Source organism: Notothenia coriiceps, unplaced genomic scaffold (genome assembly GCF_000735185.1).
Source record: "Notothenia coriiceps isolate Sejong01 unplaced genomic scaffold, NC01 NC01_scaffold00028355, whole genome shotgun sequence".
NCBI classification, from domain to species: domain Eukaryota; kingdom Metazoa; phylum Chordata; class Actinopteri; order Perciformes; family Nototheniidae; genus Notothenia; species Notothenia coriiceps.
Genome location: NW_011361056.1, coordinates 35,159 through 48,462, shown reverse-complemented (window position 1 = coordinate 48,462; position 13,304 = coordinate 35,159). Strand labels below are relative to the sequence as shown.

The 13,304-nt window shown below is 38.9% G+C and overlaps 1 protein-coding gene across 1 annotated transcript in view; it reads right to left on the bottom strand.

Annotated features, from left to right (window-relative positions):
* LOC104958113 (glycosyltransferase-like protein LARGE1) overlaps window positions 1-13,091 on the bottom strand; it is a 37,475-nt gene extending 24,384 nt beyond the window's left edge. The window contains exon 1 of the mRNA XM_010785819.1: window positions 12,560-13,091. The gene's annotated coding sequence lies outside the window, so the exon portion shown is untranslated. The remainder of the gene's footprint in view (window positions 1-12,559) is intronic.
* Window positions 13,092-13,304: the final 213 nt, after the last annotated feature.

The following is a 13,304-nucleotide window of genomic DNA, read 5'->3' as shown; positions in this document are numbered from 1 at the left end:
GAAACCTGCATATACCTTTGAGACCGTTGGGTTTTGTGTCTTTTTTGCTAAGGTATAGTTCCAAAAGAAGGTTGAAGCAATGATCAGAGGCTGTCCTCTCTCTTTAGGGATGCCAGAAAAACTGACCATGATCAAATTCGAAAATCGGACAGCCCTGGCGGAAGTATTATTATCGATTATCGCCGCCCCCCACTTGTAGAACAACCGTAGGCCGTAGCAATCAAAGTGGTTCCACGAGGAACTTTCTTTGAACGTTGCCGCTTTGTTCATCTTTAGTTGTGTTGTTCCTTCACTGTTACGTGGTATATTCGCCAGACAAATCAATTCGCCACGTGTGACGGAGGAGGGGGGGGGTGGTTGGGGGGGTGCGGGTGATGGGGTGCGGGTCGGGTATGTGGTAGCGCGAGGCTGCAGGCATGGGCAGCAGGGGCAGCCTTAAAAGCAAGAGCTGGTGGTGTGTGACCAGAATCGCCATTTACAATTATTAATACTATTACTATTATTAGCATTAGTCTATATTTTGGTTGAAACTAAGCCAGGAAAAAAAAAGAAAAACATAAATAATAATAAAAAAATATATAAATTAAATTACATTTTAAAAATAATTTTCGATTATGGAGACTGTAACGAATATTCGAAAAATCGCTGGCATCCCTAGTTTTAATTATCTATTTTTTTGGAAATTAGATTAAACGCTTCCTTTGTTATCTTTATAGGAAAACACTGGACCATCCTTTATGAAAGGGAAGGAGACTATGCTTCCACAGACAACTTGCGGGCTGCAACATTCAAAGTGACAAAGCACTTCACAGAAACAACCAAAGTAAGTGCAGTTGGATTCTCTTAGCACCCAGTTGACTTTTTCTCAGTCCTGATGAGTCTCTTTCACATCTTCCCCTAACCCCATGACATTTTTCAAAGAGGTTGAAGGAAAGTGGTTAGGAAAAGACAAAGGACTCTATTTGATTTACTTTTAGCCCTGGGGGATATTATAAATGAAAAGGTAAGGGCGGTCTTCACAGTCAGTCAGCCCAGAGGCCTCTTAAAGTGCGTCTGATGGCAGTTTCTAATCTAATTACCAGGTTTGACAGATTGAGATTAAGGAGGCCCATCTTTTGGTATTAGGTAGTATGAGTTTAAAACTATAAATTCTGGTTTATTTCTGATAGAAGATAGTAGATAATTATTGTAGGGACGTTATTGCCCAATGTTATTACATGTTGCTGTTTATTAATCGGCTTATGTACGCTTTTTGTTGTAGACATGCCACAAACTGTTTAATAAATGAAAGACCATTTACTTTACTTGCTTTATATAAAAGCCCCAATCCTTCCTTAAAGTCACAAACATTTACAATCTGTGACTGAATTTAGCTTCACATGACATCCAATATTTTCTAATCTTGCCCAGTACTAAAACGAATGTGATAATCGTAGCCTGGCTTCAGATTTATGGTCATTGCTAGAGATGTCAATGGTGAGACTTCCCTTGTGGACAAACAATAAGTTAATATAAAATTGAATTTTATATCAACAGCTCAATAGTAAATAGCTGTGTGTTGACACTAAAAGTGATGAGCGATGATTATTGGGGCAGCGGGTTATTGGTAGAAAAAGGCCATAGGGAAACATGCTGAGAGAGTCTGATTGTATTTCTCTTTGTTAAGGAAGCCGCTTCACTGGAGCTAGGACATGCTCTGATGCTAAATGTACAGAGGTTAGGAATATAACTGGAATCTGAAGACTCTTTTTTTATAAAACACTTCAAAAAGAGATTTGGACAAAGGTACCTAACATCAAGACGAATCAAATACACAGTGTTTTCGACACTTCAAAAATCCACAGTCCTTTACCTGCCACCTTTATTTATGGAAACATATAAATACCAAGCATGCTAAATGGTCAGTATAACCACAGGAAGAAATACTATTTTTTCATCAATTTATCTGCACATTGAGTTTTGGTTTTATGTGTCAAGGTTTTGCTTTACTTGTCCTTTTATGGTTCTGTCCCTTTACCGAAAAACAACATATAACAATACAATGTCCATTCTGGGGTTTACAAGACTTGATATAAAAAAACTGTTCACAGTCCGTCAAATGAAGGTAGACTCAAACCTTTGCAAGGACGGGACTTGGGTATAACGTGAACAAAGCATTAGACTATGTCATTGGGGATCACTCTTCTTTTCTCATCAGCAGTCAAGTTGATTAATGTTATTCATGACCACAATTGCCAACTAACACTATATAAGTGGATATCTTAAACCAAACCACTTGTTTTCCATTAGTAGTTTCAGTTTTCTCAACCATTTTCAAGAATCTTATACGTACTCTAATAAAGATATTAACCACGACGTTCTGCCTTTTTGTAATGGGCAAAGTCTGTTCTTTGTCTTCTTTGTCATTTCTGATCTCTGCCAGTCCCTCCATAAGCAACTCTGATATGTCCATACCAGATGAATACCGTTCTACCCATAATCTTCAAATCAACCAGTCCCTGGATGCTGATCTTTAAATATCATAGCATGCATACTCTTTCCGTCAGACCTACTTTGGCACAAACCGCCAACGTGACCTCCATAATATCCATGGACATACACCTGAGGGTTTTAATGAACCATCTGTCAGCTTTACTCCTCCTCCTCCACCACCACCACCACCAGTGTCTAGACTCTGGATGATCCTGTCCTAGCCTTATGCTAATTAATACGATAAAGAAGCTGAAAATTATAAAAAGCTTAAGACAATGAATGATTGTTATTGGCCTAACAAATAGCAGACATTCCGGTTCTTTCTCTAGAAGTACAATGGTGTACAACAGAGACCAACGTTTGCAATGATTGTTTGTTCAGGGTCTTGGTTGTTTGACTAGAATGACTGATCAGATTTTTGACATCCAACATAACCTGCAGTATCATGAAAGGCCTGCAACAGAGGTCCTTAGACGGACTTGCACCATTTACATTCCAAGTTGATCTTCGGAACTGTAAACCCCTTGGCAATCAGTTCGTCCATAAACAAACTTGACTGCTACGATCTGAATGAGCAGACAGCCAATCACGTAACTGGCCCCGTTTGCCTTGATTGTCAAATAAATCAGGAAAAATGTGGAACAAAAACACTTGGGATTAAGGACGTTTCGAATAAAATACTGACTGTATAAAATGAAATGTGCTGCTATAAAATCCAGTAGTGTGTAAATGACAGGATGAATTAACATCTCAGAGTAATGAGCTAAGCTTTGAACATTTATTGGATTATTCCATTATTTTATATTATATATAAATGTCATGAATTAATGTCTTTATTCATGTATTTATTCTATTGACTCTCTTATCTATTTATAACTGAACTGTGTGATTTATTTTTTATAATTGTATAATACTACATATTTCACAATTGGGGCACTTTCTTGATATTTTAAACCAATTTTGTCTAAACCGATAGCATCCTCCTTCAGTTTCTTTATGATCGTGGGCATATTCTTGGACACAGAGGCTTATTTTTAACAGGGATAAGTATGCGGGACAAAACATCCACTTCGTAGTTTCTTTTTTTGGTATTTCAGCTGGGGCTGCTCGATTATGGCAAAAATCATAATCTCGATTATTTGGGTCAATAATTGATATCACGATTAATAAAAACGATTATCCATTACCTTTGACAACATCACATTTTTGGAGAAAAAAAAGTGAACAGTATGTTTTTAACCGTTGATTACCCTGAACTTTAAGTATAACTCAACTGAAAAACCAATAAACATTTTTTTTTTTTAAATAGAAAAAAACAAAATAAATCGTTTTATTTCGATTATGTTGTTTTCAGAATCGTTCCAAGCCAAAATCGTAATTGCGATTAAAATACGATTAATTGAGCAGCCCTAATTTCAGCCACACCTCACAGTTGCACATGGTCAAAATCAAGTGACCTATGACAATCAGTTATAATGTGACTCAATATTAAGGTCACAAGCTGACACTCTAGCAAATTAAATTAACTAAGGAAGACCATAAGAGGCGGTAGACCAGATAAAAGGGGCCAATTTTTCAATCAGTGATAAATACACAAAGCGCACAATGCATATTAAAACCATCCAGTTTGCAATGCAGAGGCATACAAATGAATGGTGGCCCTCTATTCTGTGGAGCCAAGAAAAGAGCAGAGAATCTCTCTCGACATGATAATCAAGAGTGGCCATAGGTCAAAACAATCCACATTATCCTGACAGGTGTACGGAGCGTACTGAGGACTAAATGGCTGCTGCTTTCCCCACAGAGAGAAGAAAAATATATTGATTATGCTGGGGGAGTTGCCTTCCAATTCATTATGTTACCTCAGCTGTATTAGTATTCTGTTATAGTTCGGAGGGACGTGAGCACTGCCATGTGAATAAGGCTCTAGAGTTTTGATGTCATTGGCGCTGAGAAGCATATAGTGTCCCGTATTACGGAAAATGTTTTCCTATTAAATTGCAGTTTAGGTATAAACCTCACTTATAGCTGTGGCAAACACTTGGCATTTTATGTCCAATTCATATAAAGCAGCACTATACATTCATACAGCAGCTCCAAGATAACCTGATGTTGGGCTGATAGGGACATAGACCTTTAGATGCCCGTCTGAAGCAATTATTCATGGATACCTCGGAGCTGGGAGCTAGACAGACCCAAAGCACACGTCCTATACTGAAATCTTCAAGGTGATATTTTCCTCACTCAGGCTGCAAGTTATTTGTTGTTGTCAAAGGACAAATAGTGCCGTGTTGGTACAGGGAAAGTAACAACTCTGACAGTTTATAGCAGATTGTTTATTCGAATGCCTACTTCTTGCAAAATTCTGATTTAAAAAAATAACCTGAGGCAGAATCACTACATGTTTAATAGGCAATAGTTTAATCTTTCCACATAGCATCCCCATCGCACCTTTCTGAGAGCAATAGTGTTTCTTCTTAAAGGTCACCTATTATGCAAAATCCACTTTTTCCTGTTCTTTTCTACATCAACATGTGTCCCCTCTGTGTAAAGAGATATATATATATAAAAACATGGCTGAAAATGAGCTGATCAGATTTGGTCCAATTTATGATGTCATAACAATGTTTTGGCTTGTATAACCATTAGCCAATCACCAACCAAGGTAACCCCCCCCCCCCCCGGCCTTAGTCAACCTGAACTCCTCCTAGAGCCCCATTGTGTTCTTTTTAACCAAATATCTCTCAGAGGGGCGTGGGGAGGGGCTCCTTATTTTCATCTAAAGACAGAGAATCAGCACTTTGGAAACAGGGTTGAAACAGAGGGGATTATGGGATGCTGCAATGATCTGTTTGGTGTTTGGAGCCAAACACTTCAGAGACATGTTTTGTATATATCTGAGACCTATAATATATTGATGAAAAACAGTACAATAGGGGACCTTTAAGTTGTTTACAAAAGAGCACATGCGCTTCTATTTGGAAATGTCTCAAATGTTTTGAAAAGAGCTGGTGACGTCACTGAAGAAAATGGAGGAAATGTCTTGCTTTTGGCTATGTCTTTCAGACCGAAACTATTTTGTCAAAGACAGAAAAGGATATTTGTTTGAGCAGATCAGCCAGGCAGAAGCTAAATGTTGCTGCCGGTGAGTGCTGTTCTTCTATCGCCGTCAAAGAACGTCATCATTGACCTACGGGTGTCAGATTTGGTACAAGCTCATCCATATGAAGTTTGAGAGCAAGAATCTTCTGAAATATCATTTAGGACAGATGCTCTTTGCATTAGTACGTTTTCCTAGGTTGTACATTCAATAACTATAATAAAATCAACGCTGAGTCATGGTTTGTAAGTGAAAGTGTTTTCTTACTCTCTCATAAACCCACCAAGCGCATACCATGGGGAGAAAAGTAGGGCACAGGACTAAAAACAGAAATGGTGTCATCAGTGTTTTCCCCATAAAAGCTGACACTCAACACAGGATTCAGCTCTCAGCATAAAGGTCCAGAGATTGAAAATGGGTTGTCCGAATTATTTTCCGAACAACATGCTCGCAAAAGAAAAAAACACAGCCTGTGTAACTACTGAACTTTATGACAGGATTATTGTCTCAGTTCAAATCGGACACCTAGCATAAGTATCAGAGGATTCAGTATTGGCTTCAACCTGATCCATCCTCTCGTTAGTGTACCGCTTAGTTTCATAACTTTACTCTACTAAATAATTACAGAATGTGACTGAGATCATGTATTATTGGGAACAAGTAGCTTGCAAAAAAAATCCAAACAACTAGTTCATACCCCCTTCGGTTAATCCAACATTAATGATAATGACCCTCTTGGTATCATTTCCTTCTTTTCATGTTGTTCATTATTTGCACATGGATGGATGGACAGTATAATATAATGCAATCCAATTACTGTCCAACAACATAATGTACTACAGCATGAAAAATACCAGCGCTGAATCATCACATCTGAGAGTCTCAACGATAAATAGAATATCATGAGCTTTGGAAGATTTATCGCAGCGGTGCTGTTCATGATACCTAGCCATGCATTTCGTTGTAATATCTCTGGCTCCTGCTATCGGCCCAACGCAACAGAGGTGAATGTATGTGGTGTTCACAGCTTGACAGGACGTTTGAACAATTCATGTTATTTATATTGTTCATACAAAGCTTTCTTCTTCTTATACTGGATATAAATAAACAATCGTGAAACAGACAGCAGGCTACCAGAGCTGCAGACTTGAAACATGCAGTTTCTCTAGATTTACCCCTTCGGTAACATCATATTGATGCGAAGCCACATACAGATTGTTCAGTTTGTTTGAAATGAATACATGTGTGTGAGTTTGTTTTTCATGAAAGTCTATTTGTATTGTCTACAGTTTTATATTTTGTCAAAGGAAGTAGCAACTGCTCCATCATTTTAATGACTGACAGATGTACCAAATTGGTGTGCTATTGTGAATCAATAGATGTTAGTAAATGTCATTATGATTTGTTTGCTGGGAAAACGTCCAAACCAGGGTTTAAGGGTGTTTCTAATTCAATTTCCGGTTACCTTTGGGAGTGGAAATAACGTTTCAGCATTCACACCATGACAACACAAAACAATGTAAAAAACAGAGGACATGGTGTTTGACCCAAAGCCTCTTGGTGATCTCTATCCGGGGTTTTAATTATGAACCTACAATAGGAGTAGGTGGCTCAAACTTTTACCTGAGCATCCAAATGGAAAACAAACTGGTGTTGAAAGCCAATGAGATAAGATAAGATAAGATGGACTTTTATTAATCCCTCGTGGGGAAATTGTTTCTCTGCATTTGACCCATTCTAGTGTTAGGAGCAGTGTGCTGCCATTTTGAACGGTGCCCGGGGAGCAGTGTAGGGAACGGTGCCTTGCTCAGGGACACCTCGGTAGCACTTGGTCTTACCGGGACTTGAACTGGTGACCTTCCAGTTGCCAAGCCAAGTCCCTATCGACTTTGCCACCACCGCCCCCGAGGAAGATGTCTACTCCAGGGGCTCCTTACTTATTCATGCATACCTCCCTAGTTATGGTCAGGCCATCTCATGATAAAGATGGTGACCTGAAGGTAGGTTCAAAGGATCACCAAACTTATATAGTCAGCTATGAAGATCATAGGAGTCAATCAGCAACCCAAACTTCAGCTCACTTTTGACAAATCACCTAAATAAAAATGATCTCAGATCCATCCCATGTTTTCCAACCTGAGTTTAAGCCACTGCCCTCAAGAGGCAGCACTGTTCCAACAGTCATTTGTCTACCTGACTATTAAAGCCTGTGAAGTGGACATATTATGCTCATTTTGGGGTTCATATTTGTATTTTGTGCCGTGGGAAAGAAACTCCCACTGGAGGGAACTTTGAGATTTATCCTTTGCAGGCCATTTACATGCACACAAACCTAAATATAGCTCCAAAAGGGCCCCTTTAACACCACCGGATAACATATGTGGATGCTGTATTTGTCCTTGTCATTGTTAATCACTGTATGTTGAACTAGATGCAGCACACAGAGAAATTAAAACGCAGCACACGGGCAACTGAGAATGAAATGTTTAGACATTAAGAATGAATCAAATGTAATCAATGGGAAATAATGAATAACAAATTACATCTATAATGAGTCAGTGAGCTGCTGCATCATTCTTTGTTTACTGAATAAATCAACGGTTTTGATGAAGAAATATTAAGGTTTAGGGACATTTCAGTGGCAGACTGAGCTAATCTCTGCATTAGTACTCTGAAGCTATCAGGAACAATTTGTTTTGGAGAAGAAAACAAAATTACAATGTTCCAGCACTCATTGCAGAGAGTAGCAGAATCCAAGTGTTGTGAGATACGGTGTGAGAGTAGGAGATAATGAACCTTCAGAAAGTGGTCATGTTTCCTGGATTTTATGCTGGTCTAATATATAATTAAATAGTCTGTATGTCTTAGAGTGCCACATCAAATTGATGTGAAAAAATCCAATTATTAATTCTAACGCTTCATCCTATAGTCTGTCACCCGTGAGAGCGTAACCGGTTACATATGCATGTATTACGATCAAGAGGAAATATTTTTAAGTTTGCCAAGTCTATAGAAAAGAGTGCATTCAAGCTGGAACTAACGATACTAGGATTGGTTAAATTAAGATTCTAAATTTCACTATGTGTAAGATTAAATGTTAATGTTATTCAAATCCTCCGGTTTCCATTTTTTTGATCGTCTTGAAGGACACATTTATCTTAAAAAGAGTATTTTACTCAAATGTGATTTTCACATTAGCAATGTACATAATGCTTTGTGAAGGTTTGGCAGCATGTTTGCATTACATGTATAATGGAAGATTCATAACCAATGCTAATCCTGAATGCTAATGCAGGATATGCCTTTAAAGAGTGACGTACACATTACATTGTTACTTCCACCAGAGGGGATATGACTCAGTTTAAGGGGCTTGTTTGTCAAGATCAGAGGAACAACCACACACAAAATGCTTTGCGAAAATAAAATGAAGAAATGACATCCGTAAAAACTGAAACTAACCAATAACAGACACAAAAAAAACAAAATAAATTAAAAAACACTCAACAGCATGAGTCCAGATTAGACCAGGCCAATTTTAATAAGTGGGTCTTAAGTCGCTTTTCTAAAAAGGGACCACACATTGAGTGCAGAGTTTGCCACAGTGTCTGAGCCACCACTTCAAACTAAAAAACATTTTGATAATGATTACTACTCAGTTAACCTGCTGGGAGGGAATTATGACCTGTTAGACTTCCTTTCAATATAAAAAGGACTGGCAATTGGGGGTTAAGTATCTTGCCCAAGGACACTTGAACATGTCAGCTTCAGGGACTGGGGATCGAACCAATGATCCTGTGATTGCTAGACACCTATTTATCCCCTACGGATCAAATAAATGCAGCAGTTTGAAGGAAATTATATGTAAATAAGTATGATTGAGGGAACAATGCCCAATTTGAAAAAAACAACACGCAAGCGATAATAAAGGGTTAAGTTTGGTTGTTTTTAAGGCTGATGTTAAATTTTGTCACTTTTCAGAATGTCTCATTCATGTATTTGTCACATTTCGAGAATATACTGTACTTTTTCAGCAACAGTAGGTAGTGACAGCTGGCCTACACAGTACACTGCAAAGGCTCAGGAAAGAAATTGCTCTTAAATCTAAATCTGCATTAGTGTAGCAGAGAGCGAACAGACAAATGCTGGCGGTAAGCAGCCATGTAACCAGGCACTGAATTACTCCCACATGACCGCCCACTGAGGATGGAGAGAAAAGGGCCAGTCCATTCAGTGTGAATGTCAGAGGTTATTTCAGCAGCATCTCTTCAGGGCAGTGAACAGTCACCCCAACGCCTTGCTACATCTGGGAAACACTGCACAACAATCGTCACAGTAACTGACTTCCTCCTGCCTAACATCCACTCTCTACAACATCATACAAACACACCTAGACTAAATGTTACCTCACTATAAATCAGCAGATGCAGTAGTATGCTGGTGAGAGGCTGCGGGCCAATCACAATCCAATGAAAATCAAGCAAAATAAATATATTTTAGATAATGTTGTTAAATACAGATATAATTATGCCGCAGATAATATCGCAAATAGCCAGACCTTCTAAGAATATCTTAAATGGAGAAAAAGTATTAATAGCTCAACAGTGCCTACACTCTCTCAAATGTTCATTCAACTTCACTACTCGTATGGTAGTAGTTTCGGAGTCTGAGCTCATCTCCAGCGGAGGGGCATTCACTTGCGGAACATCTCCAGTGATTACATCGTGATGAGTGCATCACCTGAAATGTGGCTGTTTAATGCCGCCGGGCCGGAATGGGGAAATCAATGAAGCAGTGGACAGAACAGGCTTGTTTGCTGTTCCACCATACAATCCCCGGAGAGTCGGCATCCACACTCATTAATGAAGACAAACAGACATGATACTGATACACTATGAACAGGACGGATGGAGATACCCACCGTCTCTGAATGTCTTAAGGTTATTGACTTATGGTGTCTATACTGTATATCTTATTGCTTAATTCTCTGGGTTGCTTACTATAAAAAGGTGACCATAAGGAATAAAATATATTTAAAAAAATTAAAACAGGCCCTATTAGGCTTTTTGGGTTCTCCCTTTCCTGTGGTGTTATATAGGTTTTAGTGCATGTCAATGGTCTGCAAAGGCTAAAAATCCCAACATTCACACCAGAGCAGTTTCTCTCCCATACACTCCCCCCTGCCTGAAAAACCTCAATTGGACTGCTTTGTTTACTTCCATAACATAGTGACATCACTGTGTAACACTCAAGCTTCTATTGGCTAGCGCTCCAACAAGTGATGATGATTACCAAGTTAGGAAAATTACATTTAAAAAGTACAGTATTTTTCGAGCAAAAACTGGTCCCTTCTGGTCAGTTTTATATGGACTGAATATTTTGGGATTTTTAAATGTCAGAAAATTAAATCTCCAGACACAGCCTTACTCTTGAAAATTCTGATTGTATTTTCAGACATTTTAGACCAAATGATCAATCAAATAATTGACAAAATATCACCAATGATGGCAATCAGTTGTAGCTCTGGGGCCTTGCAGTTAGTCAATGTCATTATTATGACATCTAGAGGCTAAAAGCTTGATTGATAAATGATCAATACTGAAATCATCATGAGATGCTGCCCTGATGGATGCTGGACTAACTTTCTTCCTCAGTCAGGAGCAGCAGTTGTACGCAGCCATTGTAACTTGGTTTAACCCAATCATTGCCCAGTGAAAACCATAAGTCTTCAAATGTATGGTTTAAAAAAAAAATCTTCCTCACTGTGTTTAATAGTGTTGAAACTCATTGGACTCTATGAAAAATGCTATGCCAAAAAAACTGAAAACAAGTCTTAGTACTTTTGTAGCTGAAAGAGAGCGATAAAAAAAGCGAAATTGTCAATTAAATAGAAAAACAATACAAATCTGTAGAAATGTAAATTTAATCCAGCAAAAATATTGTAATTTCTGTGGTTAAAAGAACAACTTTTTTTTCAATGTCCTAAAAAGATAACTTTAATGTATAGTAAACATTTGTATTTCCTTCATATGTGAATACGAACTGGATACATTTTGACACTACTTACGTTATATTACATATCACCAAAACCATTTTAAAACACTTCTTCATTAATATATTATTAAACGAAAACACTAATGTATATATTTAAATACACATCTTACATATTGTTGTACAATGTGCAAATGTGTACTCTAACCCCTTATGTTAATATAAACATAAGTATCCTATGTTAATTAATATTACTTTAAAGGGGATTCGTTTTGTTTCTTATGGACTTTAACTTCTTATGTTTGTGAACATATTTTGTATTTGATCTTTTAATTGTAGATTCTTTTTTTTCTTTTTTAACTCTTTTCAAAATCTGAAATGGAGCAACTGGCACACAACAACTAAATCCCTCCTTTCTTTTCAACCACTTGTTTTGAAGTGAGTAGTGGAAAAGTAAATGAGAAATGTGTTAAATCCACAAAGCTCAGCTGGGTTTGCATTAGGCTACTATCTCTTCTCTCTGCTTTTACACTGTGTCTCTGTGCAACTGTTGCTGTTCCACTCTCCACTGTGACCAATGTCTGCTGATGCACCCGAACAGAAAGCACAAGGACTGGAAAGAGGCACAAATTAGCATACTTATAAAACACAAACTTGTTTCCCTTTACTTCCAGATTTCCCAAAGAGTATGAGACATATGGAAGAGGAAGGCTGACAAAAGCAAGGTGCTGCTAATCCTACCCCCTCCTGTATTTAGTGTTATAAAAAAGGAGCAGTTTTCTGCAGGTTTTGCATGGTACAGATCCTAAATCAGCTGCGTGGCTGGCTGTATGAACAAAACATGGACTATACATATAAATAGAGGCCTTAATGGGAATTTGATCACAAGGACTTTTTAAGGTTATGATCACAAGTGACACACAAGTCGTGGCAAAAATATCTCAGCTAGAATGAAGCTGGTAGTGAGGTAAGGTCAGAAAAACTGCGGAATCCACTCACCTGATGCAGAGACTTTTAGATGTCCTTAATCAAATAAATCCCCAGGAATAAATCGCTTCTTCAAAACGAGAGTGCAGGTGACAGTTCTTGCGCAAAATAAGACAATGTTCCGCCGCTGAGTTGTTCTTGTAGTTGGGTCTGTAGCGGGATGTTTACCGGGCAGCAGCCTCAGCTGTTAGCCATGGCTACCGGCAGCAACAGCTGAGCCCTTCGCCTTCCTCACACTCAAATCTCACACAGGTTTTGTGGTGTCTGTTGTGTCTCCTTTCAATAGCATTACCAGGGTCTGGATGAATGTGAGCAGCAGTCAGCGACACACAGGCGGCGGGGAGCAGCGGACCCGCGGCGGCCTCCGTAGCTGAAACCCGGGGACTCGGTCGGAGCTCCGCCGGTCAATTAAAACCACTTCCTACTGTCCGGTGGAGCAGAGTTATATCCCTTCCACGGGGGTAAGTCCGGTATCACCCAGGTCCTGCTTGTGTGTCTGAGTTTTCGGCCTCAACACAGCAGCTCTTTCTTCCTGACAAGCTTCCAGTGTCCAATCACAGCTCGGCATCCAGAGAGGGGACGCCGGGGAAGAAGGAGTGGATCAGGACGGACTGGAGTCTGGACCGGACCGGCTGTGGTTAGGGGCTCAGATTCAGGAGGGTCACACTCATTTTAGTTCAGGGGCCACAGCCAAATTCGATCACAAATGGGCCGGATCAGTCAAATCATAGCATAATGACCTATGATAACTACCTTT